The following is a 13,373-nucleotide window of genomic DNA, read 5'->3' as shown; positions in this document are numbered from 1 at the left end:
ATGTCCGTTTATTTTAGATGTACATAATGTAAACACTGTATTTATGGGTGTTGTTTTTTTTCTGCAGTTAGAAAACTCATTGCCTTTTATGGGAAGTATTTGATTCTTTTTCACTTGACATGATTAGTGATATATTTGGGGTTAATTCTAACATCACCTAAGTGTGTCCCCTGCTCTATGTTCCCTTTCATTCATTTCTTACTTCACTTTGGATTGATTATTTTCAGTCTTACAATTTTCTCCTCTGCAGTGAAGGCTATATGGTTCTTTTCTATTATTTTGCTAGATATCTTAGACTTAAAGCATGCCTTCTGGACCCAGAAATGTCTAATGGTATTTGGCATTTCCGTCATCTTCCCTGATAAAGGAGGGAACTTAGAACACTTCACCTCCACCTGTACCCTTCCCTCTTACACCCATATTTTCACATCTTCTAATTCTCTATTTTAATACCTCCAAATATTATTGGTGTATATTAGAACACAATCAGTATTCATTTAGATTTACCCTCATATTTACATTTTTCACTCTTACCCATTCTTCTCTCCATCTCCAACCTCTCTTCTTGAATCAATTCTTTTTCTTAAACCTGACAAGTAACAGAATAACAAAGTAAGTGTGGTTCTGCCAGAGTGGCTCTCCCTTGGGATATATATATACATATATATATATATTGTTTTGTCTGAATATGAATTTATTTCATATTTATTCTTGAAGGATTTTCTACTGGATATAAAATCCCATGTTGATATATACGTTCTTTCAGTACTTTAAAGATATCACAGCATCGTTTTGTTATTTTATTTTTTCTGTTGGGAAGTTAGCTAAATTTCTAACTGCCTTTTTAAAAAGAGAAAATCATTTTTCTCTGTTCTTGAGATTTTCTCAATGCTGTAGGCTTTCAGTAGTTTTTGCTTTTTTGTGTCCAGATGTATATTTTATTTTATTTAACTTGCTTGGGATCTGTGGGACTTCTTGAATCTGTGGATTAATATCTTTTGTCAGTTTTGGAAAATTCCTTGTCATCATTTTTCTTTTTTAAAAAATTAATGAACTTTATTTTTTAGAGCACTTTTAGGTTTACAACAAAATCGAGGAGAAAGTACAGGGATTTCCCATATACCCTCTGCTCCCACAAGTGCACAGCCTCCCTGGCTGTCAACATCCGCCACTATCAACCAGAGTGCGGCATTTGTTATAATCGATGAATCTACAATGACACATTGTTGTCACTTAGACTCCATGGTTTACATCAGGGTTCACTCCTGGTGTCACACATTATTGGTTTTCACAGATGTATAATGACACGTATCCATCATTATAATCTCATACAGAGAAGTTTCACTGCCCTAAAAATCCTCTGTGCTCCGCCTATTCATCCCTCCCTCCCCTCTAATCCCCGACAACCACTGATCCTTTCACTGTCTCTATAGTTTTGTCTTTTCCAGAATGTCCTATAGCTGGAAACATACAGTATGTAGCCTTTTCAGATTGGCTTCTTTCACTTAGTAATATGCATTTAAGGTTCCTCCATGTCTATTCATGGCTTGATAGCTCATTTCTTTTTAGTGCTGAATAATTCCATTGTCTGGATATACCACAGTTTATTTATCCATTTGCTCTCTGGGGGACATCTTGGTTGCTTCTAAGTATTGGCGATTATGAATAAAGCTGCTATAAACATCCATTTGCAGGTTTTTGTGTAGACATAGGTTTTTAACTCATTTGGGTAAATATCAAGGAGTGTAATTGCTCGATCGTATGGTAAGAGTATGTTTAGTTTTGTAAGAAACAGCCAAACTGTCTTCCAAAGTGGCTGGACCATTTTGCATTCCCACCAGCGATGACTGAGTGTTCCTGTTGACCCACCTTCTTGCCAGCATCTTGTGTTGTCAGTGTTCTGGATTTTTGCCATTCTAATAGGATCTATTTCTGGGCTCTCTATTCTATTCTATTGATCTATTTATCTATACTTTCACCAATACCACATTGTCTTGTTTACTGCAGCTCTACAGTAAGCCTTGAAGTTGGGTAGTGTCCGTCCTCTGACTTTACTCTCCTCCTTGAATGTTGTGTTGGCTATCCTGAGTCTTTATCTCTCCATACAAACTTTAGAATTAGATTGTCCACATCCACATAATAAATTGCTGGGAGTTTGACTGAGACAGTGTTGAATCCATGGGTCAAGTTGGGAAGAACTGACATCTTGACAATAATGAGTCTTCCTCCATGAACATGGACTATCTCTCAATTTCTTTAGTTCTTAGATATCTTTCATCAGAGTTGTGTAGTTTTCCTTATATAGATATTGTACATACATTGTTAGATTTATACTTAAGTATTTCATTTTTGAGGGGTGCTAATGTAAATGGTATTGTGTTTTTAATTTCAAATTCCACTTGTTCATTGCTGGTTTATAGGAAAACGACTGACTTTTGTATATTAGCTAACCGACTTTTGTATATTTGTGTATCCTGAAACTTTGCTATAATTGATGCTTAGTTCCAGGAGTTTTGTTGTTAGCGTTGTTGATTCTCTCAGATTTTCTACCCAGACAATCACATCATCTGTGAACAAAGACAGTTTTATTTCTTCTTTGCCAATCTGTGTACTGTTTATTTCCTTTAGTTGTCTTATGGTTTTTTAAAAACTAAAGTATTTTATTAATAATTTATCATCAGTTAGAAAGACTGGCTAGTGATAGATTTCAGTAAACACCTTAATAAAACTGTTGTGGTGGTTTTGGTTCTAAATGGGTATGTAGAAGGTTCTATTACACTTTCCAATAATGAAAAATGTTTACAATTCTAAAATCCAACAATCTATTGAAGATATGTCCATAATTAGATCTTTCCTCATCTTATGTACAGCTAGAAATGGATGATTATATTGAAACGTGTTAACTGAGGTACGACAGCTGCTAGGAATTCCAGTAGGATGTTGAAAAGCAGGGGTGAGAGGGGACATCTTTGCCTTTTTCCTGATCTTATGGGAAAGCTTTGTGGTTCTCATCAAGTATGATGTTAGCTGTAGGTTTGTTGTAGATATTTTTTATCAAGTTGAAGAAGCCCCCATTCCTAGTTTGCTGAGAGGTTTCGTCATAGATGGGTGTTGGATTTTGTCAAATGTTTTCTCTGCATCTATGGATATGATCATGTGATTTTTCTCCTTTAGCCTCTTGATGTGATGGATTACATGAATTGATTTTTGAATGGTTAACCAGTCTTGCATACCTGAGACAAATCCCACTTGGTCATGGTGTATAATTCTTTTTATATATTGTTGGATTTGATTTTTTATTTTTTTTGAGGATTTTTGCATCTATGTTCATAAAGAAATATTGGTCTGTAGTTTTCTTTTCTTTTAATGTCTTTGTTTGGTTTCGGTATTAGAGTATTTCTGGTCTCATAGAATGAGTTAGGAAGTATTGCCCTCTGCATCTATCTTCCAAAAGAGATCGAAGAGAATTCTTATAATTTCCTACTTAAATATTTGGTAGAATTCACCCATGAACCCCTCTTGGCCTGGTGCTTTCTGTTTTGGAGGGATATTAATTGTTGATTCAACTTCTTTAACAGCTATAGGTCTATTCAAATTGTCTATTTCTTCTTGTGTAAGTTTCAGCAGATTGTGTCTCTCAAGGGATTGGTCCATTTCATCTAGGTTATCAAATTTTTGGGCGTAGAATTGTTCATAATATTCCTTTACTATCTTTTAATGTCCATGGGATCTGTAGCAATGTTCCCTCTTTTATTTCTGGTGTTAGTAATTTGTGGCCTGCTAAGGAATCACAGTGGTCACTGTGTGGCTGGCCTCTGGGCTCAGACTTTGCTGAGCAGGGTTAGCAGAATGACAAAGATCATCTATGTGAGGCTGGTGGGGGCGGGCAGAGAGGGGCATGTCTGCATGTGGAAGAGGAGAGGGATCCTAGGAGGGAAATGAGTGTCTGATCTACTTTGACACACATATTTGAATTCTTCTTTTGGCTGTTGGGCACTAAATTCTATTCTCTCTCATCTACTCAAGAATCAACCCGCCCCCCATTCTCGCGCATCAATAATTTTCCCTCTTTACTAAATCATCCCCATCATATTGGATGTGCTGTTATTTCTTTCATCTTAAAATGCTTCTCTCCATCCCGTTCTGTCATTAACCACTGCCTCATCTCCCTGCTGTTATTTGAAGCAAAACCCCTCAAGACCTGCTGCGTCCAATCTCTCTCTTTTCTTTCTCTCTTAAGCCCACTCCGGTCAGGCCTTTGCCATCAACTCTCCACTAAACTCTTCTTGTCAACGTTGGCCTCTCCCGAGGCACAGTCCTTAGGCCTCTTCCCTGTCTGCACACATTGTTTTGGTGGTCTCTTGCAATTTCATGGAATTTAAAGATCATGTATGTCCCAATGACCCTAAATATAAATACCAGAAATGTAGATCAAATTACCTCTTTGACACATTCCCTGGATGTCTAAAATACATTTCAAACTCACCATTGCCAAAGCTGATCTCTTCCTTCCCCAACAAAAACAAGCAAACAGAGAGCGACAACAGAAATTCCATTGCAGCCTCTCTTGTGTTAGCTGATGACAACCCCATTCTCCCAGTTGTTGAGGACAAGGGACTTGCGCTGACCCTTGATCCCTCTGCTGCTTCCACAGCCCTGTCTGATCTGTCGGGAAATCCCTTGACACTATGTGATAAATTCACGCAGAGTCTGACCACTTCCCATCACCTTCATGTCCCTGTAGAGTCGCCCTCCTCCCCAGCCTGGACTAGGGCAGAAGCCTGTCAGCTAATCTCTTGCTTCTGTTCTCGCTGCTCTGTTAATAGCCCAGAAGCGAGAAAGATCCTAATAAAACCCAGGGTAGATCATGACCCTCTTTAGCTCGGAAATCTGCCAAGGCTCCCGTTTACCCAGAGCAGAGGCTGAAGTCCTCATGACAATCTTCACAGCCATACTCTGCCCCCCGTAGCTCTCTGGCCTCATCTCCAAATGCTCTTCCCCTCGGTCTCTCTGTTCCACCCTCAGTGGCTGTCTTACCGATCCCTGAATTTGTCAGGAGGTTCCCTGTTCTGGGGCATTGCTTCAGCGGTTCCTCTGTCTGAAATGCTTTCCCCCTAGATGGCTGCTCTCTAACGCCCTCATTTCCTTCATGTTTTCACCCGAATGGCACATCTCCGTGGGAGTTCCCTGAACATTCCTTTCAAATTGCACACTTGCCCTCAGCATGATCCTGGTCCCAGCGCCCTGCCCCCTAAGGCTGTGCTCACGTCGTCGCCTTCTACAGGAGCTCCTTGCGTACTTGGTTGCTGTTATCCTGTGCTCAGGACTTCAGCTCTGTGAGGGCAGAGTTCTGGGTCCGTGTTGCTCATTGATAGATTCCAAGAGGCCACGACAGTGCCTGACACATAGGAAGTACACAACTAATACTCACTGAATACTGAATTAATAGGTTTGGCTAAGGGGACCATTACACATCTTGTGGATCCTACAAGGTGAAAGCAACAAGGAGCTGCTGGGGACCTGAACGTATTCATCCATCTTGTGTGTAGGAAGCCCTTCATCTGCACCGAGTGTGGGCCAATCTGACAGTGTTGTCTCCATGAATCCTAACATCCCTGTAGGAGGGACCACCATCGTGCCCATTTATAGATGTGGGAACTGGGTACAGAGACGGGAGTGGGGGAAGGGAGAGAGCAAGACTGAAAGCCAGCTCTGACTTCGGACCCTCGCCCCAGCCTGAAGAGTGGGACAGGGCTGTGCATGGGATCAGAGGAGCAATCAACCCACCCCACCTGGAGCGGGTACATGCAGTCACCTGAAAGATGTGAGGGCATCCGGGCCCTCCAGGAGTTGGAAGCAGAAACATGGCTGAGGCATGGATGTGTCCATATGGTGAAGCTTGAGCTTGGTCGCAGGTCGAGGGGAACAGGCTGAGGTGGGCCGTGTGTGCCCTTCCTGTGTCCGCAGGGAAGGCAGATGTCACCGTGCTGTGGCAACCCAAGCCTGGTCAGAGCATGGCTCAGCAATGCACATTCCATGGTTTTATGGAAACCATCCTCTTCCCTCCCCACTCTCTTGGGGTCCCCACATCCTTCTTGCCCCGTGATGGGGTGGCGTTGGTGTCTCTGCCACCGGCTACTCACAGCCTCCGTCCACGGGAGCCCTGTCTGTCCAGGGTGGGATCCTGGGATCTGCCTGAACATCACCAGGCCCACGGCCTACATTGCTAATTCCTTAATAAAAGAGCGCATTTATGAAACCTGACAACATCAGAGGAGATTTTTAAACGCTGTACATTAGAGCTTTCATGGGGAATTGTTAATGACAGGCAGGCTCAGCGGAACAGAGATTTCATCTAATATCAGTTGGGGAAAGTCAATTGCAGGTTCTTTCTGCAGATTAAATTAACTCCATTTGGAGGTCACCTCCTGCAGCTAGATTGGGAGAGACAGATACACAATAGCAAACGCTATCAACGAGACATTGATTCCACTCCACAAACAAGGATATCACGTCCCCACCCAAAACTTTAAAAGAGAAGGTTTCTCTTTATCAACCTCCCTCCCCTAATCTTCACACGTACGTTGAAGGACAAAATGCATTGGCCAATTATCAGGAGTGTGCACATCCATTTGAAGAACTTCTCCTTGGAATTATTCAAAACATGAATTCCTTTGCTGCAGCCCCATTTCCTTGCTGGATTTTTGGGGATATCTACTGGCGGCGAGGGGAAGCAGGAGGTTGAAAGTCACGGTTGGGGGGCTGGAGCCAGGGCAGAGGCAGGCGTCCCACAAGGATGGTCACTGTTGCCGAGGGAGCTGGGGTCCCTGTGGTTGAGGCTACTGGCTCCCAAACCCGGGGGGCTTAAAACGCCCAGAAGAACTTTTCACATGGGCTCCGACAGGGGATCCCAGGGCAACCGCAGCGTGGGATCCCCGATCCTTCCCTTGCTTCTGAGTTTTCTTTACTTTTTCTTTCCTTGTTTCTCATTTTCAGTGAACCAGGACTTGATTGGTTTGGGGGGTGAGCCAGTGAAGCGTTCGGGGTGACACCACGCTTCCCTTGTGACGGAGCAGCCAGGGCAGCACTAGGGATAAGAGCGGGGGATACCCCCGAGCACTGGGCTCCCTGAGCCCTGGCTGCGCGGCCCCACGTGGTGCCATGGTGATTGGGGCTGCAGGGAGGGACAAATTGTTACCACTGCGTGTGTGCAGAGGAACCGAGGAGGTAAAGAAGAGGGCGCGCATCTTCTACCCAGTGTCAGATCCTACAGCCGCCCTCTCCGCTCTGCTCCAGAGTCCCCGGTGGGTTACTGTTTTCCCAGGAGACTCAGAGGGAAGTGCCTGTTGCCGGGTCTCCCGGCCTGAAGGATGCTGTGTGGACAGAGCTGGTGGGGTAGGATTGGCCAGCAGCCCGAGGCTCAGCTCCGGGGACCCTTGAGCCATGTGTGGTTCCCCCTCACACCCCAGGATGTCTTTCCTGCCTCCTGGCCCCCTGACTCGGTCAGCGGGGCCTCAACCAGGTCCTGGGGCTCTGCCTGCGGGACTTCCTCCATCTCGTGTGCAGCTCTCTCTGCGGAGCCTCTCGCTTCACGTCTTCTCGCCCGAGAGCCCCAGGGTGCTGGTCCCAGTCCCAGGTTCCTCTTTCGGCCAAAACAGTGTGTCCACTGTGGAGCGCAGTGATGACCCCAAGAACACCAGCAGGTAGCGGTCCGGCCACGGCCCTGCTGCTCCGTCTGCTCTCACCCCACTCACGTGTGCAGCTTTCGCAGCAGCTCACAAGGACAGACGTCATGGGAGGAAGGTGGGACCCTGCTCTCCAAGAGCCTGGCAAGGACCAGGGCTCCTTGTGGCCCCCACTGACCTCCTGGTCATCACAGCGTGTGGTGTCTTCTCTCCTAACCTCCTCGATGACTTACATAGGTGTCTCCCCCTGAACCCCACTTTACTGAGGGTTCCCCGCCCCTTCCTAGGACCAGGCACGGCGTGTGGCTGCGGTGTGATGCTGGGTGAATTCATCAAATTAATGAATGTCCTTCCCTCCCTTCCCTTCCCCGAGGCACAGCACTGTCCACCCCCCTTCCATCTCACACCTCGCGTCCTCCTTAGTTTGGTGGCCTTGCCGTGCTCGTCCCTCTCTCCCCAGGCCACCTCCCCTTCGGTGCTCTCACAGGCTCCTCTCTGGCTGACAGTGAACCGAGGGCAGCGCCCAGGCACTCGACCCCACCCTGACCCCTGTGTCTTTGGGAGGGCCTCCCTACCCAGCGCTCCGGGCTCATGGGCACGTCTGTCCCCTAAGCCCCATCCCTGCATTCAAGGCTTCACCACCACAGGCACCCAGGCTTCCAACTTCATCCCGTGTGACAGACACACCCCCAATCAGCAATTTTCAGAGTTTGGCTCATGAGGCATGTAGAAGCTGAATGGAGGTCCCCCCAAAAATTTGTCCACATCATAACCCAGAACCTGGGACATAACCTTATTTGGTCTTTGCAAATGCAGTTCAGTGAAGGATCTCAGATGAGATCCCCCTGGATTATCTGGGTGGCCTTAATCCAATGACAAGTGTCCTTACAGGAGACAGAAGAAGAGAAGACCAGAGAGAAGGGGAGGAGGCCACATGAAGATGGACGCAGAGACTGGGGTGATAAGGCCACAGGCCAAGGCACCTGGAGCCACCAGGAGCTGGAAGAGACAAGGAAGGATCCTCCCCTAGAGCCTTGAGTGGGAGGGAGCACGGCCCTGCCGACGCCTTGGTTTCTGACCTCTGGCCTCCAGAAAAGAGAGAGTAAATATCTGTTGTTTTTAGCCCCCAGCTTGTGGTCTTTTGCAGGCCCAGGAGACGCACACATGGTCGTGATAAAATGCAGATTCCTGGGCCCTCCCCCAGAATCTGCCTCTTGGGGTAAGTTCCAGGAATCAGCATTTTCCCAAAGCATCCAGGGAAATCTACATCGCCCCCCCTCCTGCCCTGCCTTGTGACCCCTCAGATGCTCTTTGCTGCCTCCTATCCACCTCATGAAAGTCTTACGTCCTTCGAGGCCCGGGGCCCTCCCCCAGCTAGGGGAACCTCCCCCGTCAGCACACCAACCTCTTGCTGGGCCTCTCAGTCCTCTCCAGAGACAGCCTGTCTTGGGGACTGCTGTCCCCCCTGAGGGATGGGATGGCCTGCCCGCTACACTGGTAGCTACACTGGAAGGAATGCTTGGTTACCTCCGCCAGAGTCTGGCCTGCAGCTCTGGGCAGGCAGTGTGGGCTCAGAACCCTGTGAGGGTGGCCGTGGTGTCGGGGGTCTGGCATCCAAGATGTGCTGGAGGAAGGAAGAGCCGGGACCCCCAAAGGTCCCTGCAGCGGTGGGCTTGTTTAAAATTAGCATTATTTCCTTCCTTCCTCCGCCCCATCTCCTCCTCCCCTTCCTCCGTGTCCTGCCCCAGCCTGACTCTTTCTGGAAGCATCTCCTGGGAGGTACGCACCCTGCCAGCTGTAAGTGGTGATTAATGGACCCATCCTGGGGCGGCTGCGCAGACACTGCTGCGAGAGGGAGCTTGTTTAGGGCAATTTTAAGCAGAGACTAATGACTTTGGTTAAGCTTCAATTTAGTTGATAGCAGCATAAAAATAAATATTAGGAGAAAAGCTGGAGAGAAGAGGGGTCTCGGGGCGGGAGCTGGAACAGGTCCCCGGAGTGGGGGTGTCCTGCGGGCCCAGGGTGCTCAGCCCCCCACCCCGGAGGGTGTTCCCTTCGGGGCGCTGGCTCCTCCAAGCAGCACACCCTCGATCTGTGGGCCTCTCTGTCCACGCTCTGCTCCCTTTCTTCACCAGCTCTCTTTTCCCTCTGGGGGGATTTTGATTAATGTGCAGCAGTGGGGACTCCAGGCTCCGGGGGTGTTGGAGGGTAGGGCGGGGCCTGCTCTGGCCCTTCCCGTGATGCAGAAGGAGCCTTTAAAAGGCTCCTTCCTCTTCAAATCTTCCTGGTGTTCAGCTGAAAGCCTTGCCCTTAACAGCAGAAAATACTCCTGGAAGTGGACCAGGAATTGGGGGGGTGGATCTTGGGCAGCGGACTTGTATCTGCTGGTTCTCTGTTTTGTGATCTGCGAGCTGAGGTTACAGAACCCATGCACTCCACATGTACTTACCACATGAACACTGGTACACACGTGGGGATGCTGCTGGGGGCTCACAGAACATCGGGCTTGGCGCTAGCCCGTGGGTCCAGTGAGGGGCTGGACAAGCCAAGAGGCACGGTCACCACGGGGGTAGGAGCTGTGACGGCAGCAGGTCCTGGGCTGTGGGAGGTGTCAGGGCGCCAGTGGCCGATCTTCTATGCTCCACGTTAACACGTCCATGTGTGCACATATGCATGTGTATGCTGGCGTATGTCGTGCGTATGTCGTGCGTATGCTGGCACAAGCCCTCACATGTGCCGTCATGCATTGTGAGCATGAGTGCCATGCACATGTGAGCATGTGTTCTCATGTACGTGTACACACATTCACGTGAGACTCTCAGCTTCCCAGGCCCTACTCTCACCCCGGGACGGCCCTGCCCTGCTCTCTTGTTCCCCCTCCTCTTTGGAACCTTCCTCCCTTTGCCCCGTGCCAGGCACTGTGGCAGGTGGGCACGGAGGGGAGGAAGGTTTCCGTCCCTGAAGGAGCTAACAGCCTGGGGAGGATCTCATCGCCTGCAGATGAATGAGTACAGCCATTGGTAAATGCTCCAAGAGCCTCGGCGCACAGCAATAATGTGTGTTAAAGGTGGAACTCTGTCCCGGGGGTGTTGGCGATGGGATGTCGGCTCCCTGATGGCCTCATCAATTCTTGTGGCTTCTTGCTGCAGCCCCTGAAGTGCTGGCCCCACAGCACTGTTCCTGCAGCCCAGGGAAGAGCTGGGAATGGAACCTGTGTCCCAGAAGCATTGTCTCCCGACCCTCCCAGGGCCGAGGATCTGCACACACGGCCTCTGCTGCAGGTGCCCAGTGACCAGCCAGAAGGGGAAGCTGGTGCCTCGGCAGTGCCGTTCCTGGGGAAGGGGGCCCCCTCGTGGGGCTGGGGGGTCTTCCTACTCGTGGTGGGGAAGACCCCTTCCCTGTCTCCCAGGACGGGCAGAGAGTGCTGTAGGAGGATTTGCATGGCTGTTCTGATTCCGCCTCAAATACGTGCCAGGGTGACTGTAAGAACACAAGACATTTATTTCACTTAACCTGTGATGCGCCCGATACACCCACTTCCCATTCAATACATTCTGTCATATATTCTCCACAGTTTGTTTCTTTGCCCAAAAGTAAACACAACCAGAAAACCCAATTCCAGCCCATTTCCCTCACAGAGCCCCCTTTGGCAGCCCCTGCTTCCCAGGAGATGGATGGTGCTGGGTGCTCCCATTCATCACCAACCACGTCCCAGCTGGGAGGTAGCTGAGCCTTCCACTCATCTGGAGGGGCCTGAGCGTTTGGCTTCTTTTCCGTTGGGTCCTAGTCTATGCTGCCCTTCCCTCCCCTACCATCTCCGGCCCCCTGTCCCCTGTCACCAAATTCAGCCCTACCAGTTCTGAAGGGTGCCTGGAGCAGAGCCTGTCAATCGGTCGGGAGCACATACTCAGGTCATTTCAGCTGGAAGCTCAAGTCTAAGCAGGGGTGGGAGAAAGGGCTGGACAAGCTGGAAGCAGGTCATGGAGGCCCTACTGCTGGGGTCACCTCTTAGTTCTCTCAGGGCTTCCCCCTTCCGGGCAGTGGAGGGCCCCTTTAGTCTAATCAGTGGTCCTGCAGGATCTCCTTTGAAGCCACCTGGTTTGGGCAATGCAACCACTTTCGGGTAAATTCGTGGACTTTGGGATGTGTTTCCCTCTGCCTCCTCCTCATGGGTAATGCCTGGGTGTTTGGGGCCACCCAACACTGTGCTGTGACCTGTGGGGTCTTGTGTGCAGGGCCTCGGGCCATCTTGCTCCTGGGGACGGGCCCAGCACTGGCCTCGGCTGGATATGACGTGTCGTGCTGGCTGTTTGGCCGGTGATGGCATCACAGACCCTCTCTGACCTGCTCACCCAGATTGCTGCCCTCTCTGCCCATCTCCCCAGCCCCAGATTCCACTTGTGCAAGGTCCCAGCCCTCTGCACCCTCCCAGGGATGGGAGCACCTGATCTTCCAAGCTACACCTGGGCTGTGGGATCAGTGGGGCCCCCTTAGTACCCGTATCTAGAACCTTCCTCTGCTGGAGCTGAGGTGTTCCTCCACTCCATTCACCAAGGACGCAAGATGTCTATAGAAGCTTCCTCTGGGTCCTGACGGCCGGGACCTCCAGGGAGCTGGCCCATAGCTTAAGTAACATGGATGTCCCCACGCCCACAGGGATGTTGGCAGGGCCCCTGCCTCGGAGCTCAGCCCAGGAGCTGGGGGAAGAAGAACCTGGATGTCATCTCTTTACTCCACCTCATCCTCCTCCCACACCCTCGGGCCAGGTGCTCCCTCTTGTATCCCATCTCTGTCTAGAAGAGATTTCTTTACAAAACCAGCTCGTCCTGCGGACTGCAGCCTGGGGACTGGGCTTGAGCTCTGACGGCCAGGTGGAGACTCAAGTGCTGAAAGGGAAGCATATGCCCATTTCCCAGGAATAAGGGGAGCAGGCGCCCCTGGGAACCTGGGCCCTGCACTCCCCTCTGGGTGTCTGTCAGCCCGGCTGCTCTACAGGACACCACAGACGGGGCGGCTCATAACAACACACATTTATTCCTCGCAGTCTGGAGGCTGGAAGTCCGAGATCACAGCACAGGCATGGTCCGGTTCTGGTGAGGACCCGCCTCCTGGTTTATAGAAGACTGTTTTCTTGCTGTGTCCTCATGTGGTGGAAGGGGTGAGGGAGCTCCCTGGTGTCTTCTTCATAAGGACACTGATCCCATGCACGAGGGCCCCTCCCTCATGAGCTAATCACCCCCCAGAGACCCCACCTCCCAATACTGTCACCCTGGGGGTTAGGATTTCAACCTATGAATTTTGAGGACTCAAACAGTCAGACCACAGCACTGGTGGAGACTGGATTTGGATGAATGAATGAATGAACAAATGCGGGGGTGGAAAGGGAGTGAACTGTGAAGGGACAAAGTCAAGTCCGACGGAGATTGAATCTCTGTCCCTCCCAGAGGCTGCAGAGCTGGCAGCCCGGTGTGTGTGTGCCACAGAGTCACCTGCCTAGCCTCAGTGGTGGCCCCGCCTCATGTCCTCGCTGCTGTCATGACCAGACAGAGCAATCCTGTGTTTCGAGAGCACTTGCTCTCCAGCAGCCGCTTTCGCTCACGGCCACATGTGCTCCTGGAAAGGGGCACTGAGCACGGCCGGCGATGCCCTCAGCCCTGCAGACACTGCTCTTAGCTTCGTGCCATTCAC

Source organism: Diceros bicornis, chromosome 25, assembly GCF_020826845.1.
Source record: "Diceros bicornis minor isolate mBicDic1 chromosome 25, mDicBic1.mat.cur, whole genome shotgun sequence".
Lineage (NCBI taxonomy): Eukaryota > Metazoa > Chordata > Mammalia > Perissodactyla > Rhinocerotidae > Diceros > Diceros bicornis.
This window is presented reverse-complemented; position numbering follows the sequence as displayed.